At 36.9% G+C, this 8781-nt stretch overlaps 1 protein-coding gene across 1 annotated transcript in view; it reads left to right on the plus strand.

Moving 5' to 3' along the window:
• The window catches only part of CDH18 (cadherin 18), a 707490-nt gene that overhangs the window by 426270 nt on the left and 272439 nt on the right, over positions 1–8781 (plus strand). The window lies entirely within an intron of this gene.

The raw sequence follows: 8781 nt of genomic DNA on the forward strand, positions 1-8781 counted from the left end.
TTTCGATTTCATTCTTACTGATTAATATTTGCAAATGGATTTCTAATTAGTGATAGGAACCTGAAAACATAATAAGGATGATTCCCATTTATAATTTATGAGTTTATAGTCTTTACCTTTGTACTTCATGAGTAATTTTCAAAATTTGAAGAGAATGTGTTCAAAAAGATGCACACTGTACTAGTATTTAGAAGGAAATTTCTTTTACAAGATAATTAGCTTTGTGGTAGTGCGTGTTGACATATGTTTTTATTGTTAGTGCCATCAACTCAATTCTGACCTTATGTATAGATAGCAGAGCAAAGTACTGCCCAGTCTTCATGGTTGCTATGCTTGAGCCCAGTGTTGCAGGCACTGGGTCAATCCACCTCATTGAGGATCTTCCTTTTTTTTTTTTTTGCTGACCCTCGACTTTACCAAGAATGATGGCCTTCTCCAGGACAGGTCGCTCCTGAAAACATGATCAAAATATGAGAGGTGAAGTCTCATCATCCTTATTTTCAAGGATCATTCTGGGTGTACTTCAATCCAAGACAGATTTTTTTTGTTCTTCTGGCAATCCATTGTATTTTTAGTATTCTTCACCAACAACACAATTCATGGGTCAAATCTTCTTCTTCTTCCTCTTCCTTATCCATTGTCCAACTTTCCCTGAATATGAGAGGATTTAAAATACAATGCAGCACACCTTAGTCTTCAAAGTGACATATTTGTTCTTTAACACTTTAAAGAGAGCTTTTACAGCAGATATGCCAGATGAGCTACAGCATTTTATTTCCTTACTGTTGCCTCCATGAACATTGATTGTGAATCCAATAAAATTAAATCCTTGCCAACTTCAATATTTCTTTTCTGTTAGTCATAATATTGCTTAGTGATCTAGTTGTGAGGACATTTGTTTTTGTGTTGAGATGTAATCCATACTGAAGCCTTTAGTATTTGATCTTCATTAATAACTGTTTCAACTCCTCTTCCCTTTCAGGAAGCAAAGTTGTGTCATATGCACATTGCAGATTGTTAATGAGTCTTCTTTCAATCCTGGTGCCACATTCTTCTTAATATATTTTTAGCTTCTCAGATATTTGCACAACATACAGATTGAATAAGTATGGAGAAATAATATAACCCTGACACAAACAGCTTTCCTCATTTAACAATGCAGCATGCCCTTGTTCTTTTCAAAGGACAAGCTTCTTGGACTATGTGTATGCTGCTCAAGAACACAATTAAATGTCCTGAATTTCCCATTCTTCACAATGTTAACCATAATTTGTTATGCTCCATATATTAGAATGTCTTTGCATAGTCAATAAAATACACATAAACATCTTCCTACCATCCTCTGTAGGAGCTCTGGTAGCATAGTGGCAAAGGCACTTGAGTGCTAACCAGAAAGCTGGTGGTTCAAACCCACCAGCCACTCCTTGGAAGGAAGATGGGGCAATTTATTAGGAGCTCTGGTAGAATAGTGCTTAAGGCACTTGACTGCTCACCAGAAGGCTGGCGCTTCAAACCCACCAGCCACTCCTCGGAAGGAAGGTTGGACAATCCTACTTCTGTAGTGATACTGCCTCGGAAACCCAAGGAGGGGTCGCTACGAGTCAGGGCCAACTCGACGGCAAACAACAACAACAAACCATCCTCTACTTTCAGCCCTATACATCTGACATCAACAATGATATCCATTGAGCTATGTCTTCTGAATCTGGCTTGAATTTCTATCAGTTCCCTGTTGATGTAACGCTCCAAACATTTTTAAATTATGTTTAACAAAATTTTACTTGCAGGTGCTATTAATGACATTGTATAATAATTTCTGCTTTTATTTGTTGACTTTTCTTTGGAATATGAATAAATATGGATATCTTCTGTTCAGGAAGCTGTTTTCCTAATTTCTTGGCATATAAAAGTAAGGGCTTCTAGCATTGCATCTGTTTGTTGAAACATCTCAATTGGAACATCTCCAGGGCTGGTCCTTCCTAAGAACATGAATCAAAGTATGAGAAGTGAAGTCTCACCATCCTCAATTCCTAGAGCTTTGTTTTTCATCAATTCCTTCAGTGCAGCTTGGACTTCTTCCTTAAGTACCATTCGTTCTTGATCATATGCCACCTCCTGAAATTGTTGAACATTGACCAGTTATTTTTGGGACAGTGACTGTGTATTCCTTCCATCTTCTTTGATAGTTCCTGTTTTTTTTTAGTATTTTGCTCATAGAATCCTTCAATATTGGAACTAAAACCAAAGCAAATGCACTGCTATCAAGTTATTTCTGACTCAGAGTGACCCCTCCTTGGATTTCCGAGGCAGTATCACTATGGAGGGAGCTCTGGTAGCATAGGCCCTAAGGCACTTGACTGCTAACCAGAAGACTGGCGGTTCAAATCCACCAGCCGCTCCTCAGAAGGAAGATGGGACAATCTACTTCCATAATGATACTGCCTTGGAAACCCAAAGAGGGGTCACTATGAGTCGGGTCCGACTTGATGGCACACAACAACAACAACAACACTATGGAAGTAGATTGCCCCATCTTCCTTCCAAGGAGTGGCTGGTGGGTTTGAACCAGGAGCCTTCTGGTTAGTGGTCAAATGCCTTAGGCACTAAGCCACAAGAGCTCCTGAAGTTCTATGAGCTTGATAAATAGCATATTCTTCCCATTTGGTTTTATAACTCCAGGCCTTTGCATATTTCACTAGAATTCTTTATTTTGTCTTCTTGAGTTGCCTTTTTAAATCTTCTGTTCAGCTCTTTTACTTTGTAATTTCTTCTGTTCACTTTAACAGTTCTCCATTCAGTAATAAGTTGCAATCTCTTCTGAGATCTTTTTTTTTTTTTTTTTTTCCCCTTTTCTTTTTTTGGTTATTGTTCCTTTGTTCCCTTTTTTTTTTTTTTTCCCATCTCCACTATCTTTTGAAAGACCTTTTGCTTTCTTCATGTATGATGCCCATAAGGTAATCCCACAACTCATCTCATCTTTGATCATGGGTGTTCAATGCATCAAATCCATTATTGAGTTAGTCCCTAAACTCAGGCTGGATATAATCCAAGTCCTATTCTGGCTCTTGTGAACTTGTTTTAATTTTCCTCAGCTTCAACTTGAATTTGCATATGAACTTGCATATGAACAATTTATTTTCTGTTCCACAGTCAGCTCCTGGTCTTGTTCTGACTGATGATATTGAGCTTCTCCACCCTCTCTTTCCAGAGATGTAGTTGATTTGAATCCCATGTATTCCAGTTTTGAGGTCCATGTGTATATCCATTGTTTATATTGTTGAAAAAAAGGTGTTTCCAATGAGTAAGTCCTTAGTCTTGCAAAATTCTATAATGCGATCACTGGATCATTTCTATCCTTAAGGCTATGTTCACAACCACTATGTTAACACATTGTAACACATTTTGTGTTAGACTGAGTAATTTTAAATGTATTCCACGAAATGATGAAGACTCTGATACATGATCATTGCACTTATCATACATGGCATTCAAATAGCTGCGTTGTTGTTGTTGTTATGTGCCATTGAGTTGGCCCCAATTCATAGTGACCCCTTCTTGGGTTTGCAAGGAAGTATCACTATGGAAGTAGATTGTCCCATCTTCCATCTGAGGAGTGGCTGGTGGGTTTGAACCACCAGCCTTCTTGTTAACATTCAAGTGCCTTAGGCACTATGGTACCAGAGCTCCTTCAAATAGCTGTAGTATTATTAATTTAGTTTTTTTTTTTTTTTTTTTTTAATGCATTACCAAAAAATTCTGGGCAGTGTCTAGCACAATGTTTCATCATCAGTATTCATTACATGTCACTCAAATCAAAGAAAACCCAAGATCATTTTAATTTAATTTAATTCAATATACCCTTTTCAATGTATACTCTTATTTGCATGAAACAGTTTAAAGATTTAACAAATCTCCTCCCAACCCTACTGAAAAAGACACACTGGGTAACTCACACATCCTAGTATCTAACTTTTTAAATATCAGCCATTTTTTCACTCAGAAGCATTCAATTAATATTAGCTGAAATAACTACTCACTTTTCCCAGAAAACACAATTTATGCATGAAAAATTTTAAATAGCCCAAATAACTACAATGATGATATTGATTACAGCTTTTATAGACTGAGGCCTGGGGTTAATATTAGAGAGTGGCTAATTTTCTCACCAAGCAGAGTTGCTGAAGCAAAGACACAAGTGGTTTAAAAAAGTAATTAGAATCAATACTATCCTGGGGAAAAAAAAAAGTGTATTAAAAGGGACAAGCTTCAATGAGCCAAATGCCCTTTCATTATTCCCATCAAGCTTTTCATTCTTAAATGTACTTCCACTAATTGTTTGCATTTTATGATGTAATCTAAGAAATTATTGGAAAGGTATCACAAATTTCATATGAAATTATGTAACATTCAGGAATGAAAAATATGAAGTAATATGAAGAATTGTACATCTATGCTGTGGAGCATTGTGTAGTTTTTAAATCAAAATATATTATTCTAGGACTATGTGAAGACACCTCTTGAAGAAAAGCTTACTAATGAGGAAAACCAACAACTAAATCCATTGCCATCAAGTTGACTCCAACTCACAGTGAACTAATAGGACAGAATAGAACTACTTCGTATAGTTCCCAAGGCTGTTAATCCTAACAGAAGCATACTATGACATCCTTCTCTTGTGTCTAATGAAGAAAAATACAAAGGAAAAGAAGAAAAGAAAAGAAAACCTAAACTCATTGCTATGGAGTCAATTCTGACTCATCACAACCCTAGAAGATAGAGTAGAATTTGGAATCTATAGTGTTTCCAAGGCTGTAACCTTTACAAAAGCAGACAGCCACCTCTTCATATGACTGATGGCATGAGGTGTTCTAACTGTCAAACTTTCAGTTAGCAGCCAAGTACTTAACCACTCTGCCAAGGAAGTATAAAACTTGGACATTATTGACATATATTCTAAACAAGGTATTTCGAGTGTGTGGATCATAACAAATACAGACAACATTATAAAGAATAAGAGTACCAGTACACTTAATTGTGCTCATGCAGAAACTATACATAGACCAAAAAACAAACAAACAAACAAAAAACTAAATTCATCGCCGTTCAGTGGATTCTGACTCATACTGACACTCATTGGATTTCAGAGCCTGTAAATCTTTATGAAAGTCGATTGCCCCATCTTCCTTCCATGGAGCAGCTGGTGGATTTGAACCACTGATCTTATGATTAGTAGCCAAATACCTTACCCACTATGCCATCAGAAATCCTTTTTATATATAGACCAAGAGGCAGAATAAGGGAATACTGCACGGTTTTGAATAAGGAAGGTATGCATCAGGATTGCATTTTCTCACCATAATGTTTCCTTTTTTTATGCTAAGCAAATAATCTGAGGAGCTAGACTCTGTGAAGAAGAACACAGCATCAGGAATGGAGGAAGACTCAACAATAACCTGGGATATGCAGATGACACAGCCTTACATGCTGAAACCAGAAAGGTCCTGAAGCACTTACTGAAGAAGACTCAAGACTGCAGCTTTCAATATGAATTATCCCTCAACATAAAGAAAACAAAATCCTCACAACTGGACCAATGAGCAATATTGTGATAAATGGAGAAAAAGCGAAGTTTTCAAGGATTTCATTTTATTGCATCCACAATCAATGCCCAAGGAAGCAGCAGTCAAGAAATCAAACAATGCATTGCATTGGGCAAATCTGCTGCAAAATCCCTCTTTAATGTTTCAAATAGTAAAGATGTCACTTTGAGAACCAAGGTCTACCAGACTCAAGCCATGGTATTTTCAGTCACCTTATATGCATCCAAAGGTGGGACAATAAGTAAGACCAAAGAAGAAATGATGCATTTGAATTACAATGTTGGCAAAGAATTTTGAATATATCATGCATGCCAGAAGAACAAACAGATGCCTTGGAAGGATACAGCCAGAATACTCCTGAGTAACAAAGACAACAAGATTTCTTCTCAAGTACTTTGGACATGTTATCAGGAGGGATAAGTCCCCGGAGAAGGACATTGTGCTTGGTAAAGCAGACGGTCAGCAAAAAAGGAGGGCTTTCAAGGAGATGGATTGACACTGTAACTACAAGAGTGGGCTCAAACAAAACAATGGTGAGGGTGGCGCAGGACTGGACAGTGTTGTGTTCTGTTGCACTTAAGTCTGCTTTGAGTCAGAGTAAGTTACACTGAAAAACAACAACGTTCCAAACAATATATACTAATATACTACAGATATCTTTCATACCTAAAGTTCAACGATGCACACTGCAACAATGAATGGCTCAAGATATCTAAGTTTCTTGTGCTTAAAAGCAAAAACAAAACAAAACACAATCCATTTCACTGAGTTGATTGCGACTCATAGTGACACTGTAAGAAAGAGTAGGCTGTCCCAGGTTTCCAAGGTTTAAATCTTTATTGAAGAGCACTGCCACATCTTTTACCCACAGAACAACCAGTGGTTTCAACCATCAATCTTTCAGTTAGAAGCCCCACACTTCACCACTACACCAGCAGAGCTCCTCAGGAAAAAAGAGAGAAATACTCAACATAATATTGATTAAAATGATAGATTTCTTAAATAATATTCCAATCATGATTTCAAGTCATTTCTCCCATCCTTTCTACTCCTCAAATTTATTGTATTTCTCCATCATTTGTTCTCATTCTGAGGAAAGTTTCCCTCACTAGTTCATATCTTTATATTCAGGGCGTTGAAGTCTTCTTGATGTTAGGTGTTCTAAAGTTGGCTCCAACTCATAGCAACCCCATGTATAAAAGAACATAACACTGCCCTGTCCTGTGCCACCCTCACAATCCTTGCTATGCTTGAGCCCATCATTGTAACCACTGTCTCAGTCCATCTTATTGTGGATTCCCATTTTTTGATGACTCTCTATCAGACAGTGTTTCACTGCTATTCATAAGGTTTTAACTGGCAAATTATTTGGGAAGAAGATGGCCCCTTCCTTCATCCAAGTCTGTTTTAGTACAGAGGCTCCTCTGAAACCTGTCCACCATGATTGACCCTGATGATATCTGAATTCCCAGTGGCATAGCCTCCACCTTCCAGCTTCATGGCAACATGAAAGCCACCATAGTATGAGAAACTCACAATCTGGTGAAAGAGTCCCTGGAGAAGGATATCATGCTTGGTAAAGTGGAGAGTCACCAAAAAAGGAGAAGAGCCTCAACTAAATGGATTGACACAGTTGAATGTTGTAACCACTCTACCACAGAGCTCCTTATGTTGAATGAAGCCCAATGGAAGAATAAAATAAGATACAGGCACTCTGAGTTGAATTCTTATTCTGTTATCTCTGGGAAAAGGAGTGTTGATTAACAAAATTTTTAGGGATAATATTGATCTATTTTGTTTGTTTTGGGTAAAGCTGGGCCATTGAAATGTAAAAAGCTCTCTTCATCAGTCAATGAATGCCACAGTAGAGCTAATGACATTTAAAAATAAACAAACTAGAAAAATAGAAATTAGACAAACTGAATACAAAGTAAGTAGACTGAAATCAAATGCGAGAAAATTAGCCAGAATGCATCAGTGAGAGTAAAGATCAAGAATTCATAGATAGATAGATAGATAGATAGATACATAGATAGATACATAGATAGATAGATATAGATAGATATAGATACAGATATGTGATAGATAGATAGATAGATAGATGATAGATAGATGATATATATCATATATAATTATATAGAAAAAGGGGAAAAAGAGTTTCAATGTACAATAATATGAGTTTCAGATGAGGACATCAAAGAGAATGATGATAAAGTATTCAAAAAAGAAGAAAATTGACAGTGTTCCAGAATGAGGGCAGGCCTGGATCCTCAGATAATAACTCTTTGTACCAAGCAAGATGGGAAAATATTATCACCTGCATGTTTTATGGTAAGTTTCAGAATTCTAACATCAAAATAAAAAACAATTTGACACAATATGGGCTTCTCATGAACAAAATTTAAAAGGATGACAATAGAATAATATCCTCTAATGATTACAAAGTGATGAAAACCTTATTTCTATAGAAATCTCTAAGGTACTAAATTAGCTTTCAGGAAAAATGATGGAATAAGTTTAAATTAAAATAGAATGTGCTTCCTGCTCATAGAGCCTCAATGACACACTACTGAATATATAAGTATTGGGAACTGCCATTATTATACAATATTAATTGTCATTTGCTTTATTTCCTGAGAGAATCTTCTTTTGAACACATTTTACTCACTTTCCATCTTTGAATGCTGAATATCTTTGTACCTGTCCTGGTAGATTTAATCATATGCTCATAATTATTCATTTCCTCTCTGATTTTACCATTTTTTTTTGTAAATGTAAGATATTTCCCCGATTTGATTTACAGGTGTCAAGTAATTTGTTTGGCATGTGAACAACTTTGGTTTGTACCACATCTCAGTATAAACCTGAATGTGCTCTCATAGTCTGGCTCAGTGTCTTTTGTTCCTGGCCTTTGCTATGACAATCACAAACAGAAGCTACTCCTTCAGAACAGAAGCTATTCCTTCAGAGTGAATTGTGGAATGTAAGACACTGGAGGCAACTCAGGGCCCTCAAGTAATTGTTGTTGTTATTTGCCATCGAGTCAGACTCAACTCACAGCGACCCCTCCTTGGGTTTCGGAGGCAGTATCACTATGGAAGAAGATTGCCCCATCTTCCTTCCAAGGAGTGGCTGGTGGGTTTGAACCACCAGCCTTCTGGTTAGCAGTCAAGTGCCTTAG

The sequence above is a fragment of the Orycteropus afer genome, unplaced genomic scaffold (genome assembly GCF_000298275.1).
Source record: "Orycteropus afer afer isolate SDZICR_OR568_19922 unplaced genomic scaffold, OryAfe1.0 scaffold00390, whole genome shotgun sequence".
In the NCBI taxonomy this organism is placed as follows: domain Eukaryota; kingdom Metazoa; phylum Chordata; class Mammalia; order Tubulidentata; family Orycteropodidae; genus Orycteropus; species Orycteropus afer.